Source organism: Colobus angolensis, unplaced genomic scaffold (genome assembly GCF_000951035.1).
Source record: "Colobus angolensis palliatus isolate OR3802 unplaced genomic scaffold, Cang.pa_1.0 Scaffold661, whole genome shotgun sequence".
In the NCBI taxonomy this organism is placed as follows: Eukaryota; Metazoa; Chordata; class Mammalia; order Primates; family Cercopithecidae; genus Colobus; species Colobus angolensis.
In genome coordinates this window covers 46,642-46,991 of record NW_012120277.1, presented here as the reverse complement: position 1 = coordinate 46,991, position 350 = coordinate 46,642, and the positions used below count along the sequence as shown (strand labels likewise).

At 35.1% G+C, this 350-nt stretch overlaps 1 pseudogene across 1 annotated transcript in view; it reads left to right on the top strand.

The window, feature by feature from the left end:
* The window catches only part of LOC105500425, a 40,669-nt pseudogene that overhangs the window by 25,329 nt on the left and 14,990 nt on the right, over window positions 1–350 (top strand). Inside the window, exon 5 of the transcript XR_001000025.1 lies at window positions 178–294. The product of XR_001000025.1 is annotated as a dual specificity protein phosphatase 8-like (transcript). The remainder of the gene's footprint in view (window positions 1–177; window positions 295–350) is intronic.

The following is a 350-nucleotide window of genomic DNA, read 5'->3' as shown; positions in this document are numbered from 1 at the left end:
TTATTGTTGAAGAGAAACTAGTTAGTACATTGTGGGTTTTTTTTTCTTTTTTTGGCAAAAGAATTTTGAGAATTGCTTCTAAACGAACAGAATGTGGATTTACATTGATCAAAATATGACTCTTGCTGTCTATACCAGGACTTTAATTTTTGTGTCATGGATAATTGTTCTTCACAGGGATTTGGTAATGTGGGCCTACACTCTATGAGATATTTACGTCGTTTTGGTGCTAAATGTATTGCTGTTGGTGATTCTGATGGGAGATCAGATATTCCTTTGGGTCAATACCAGATGGTATTGACCCAAGGGAACTGGAAGACCTCAAATTGGTATTAATACATTTTTATGGC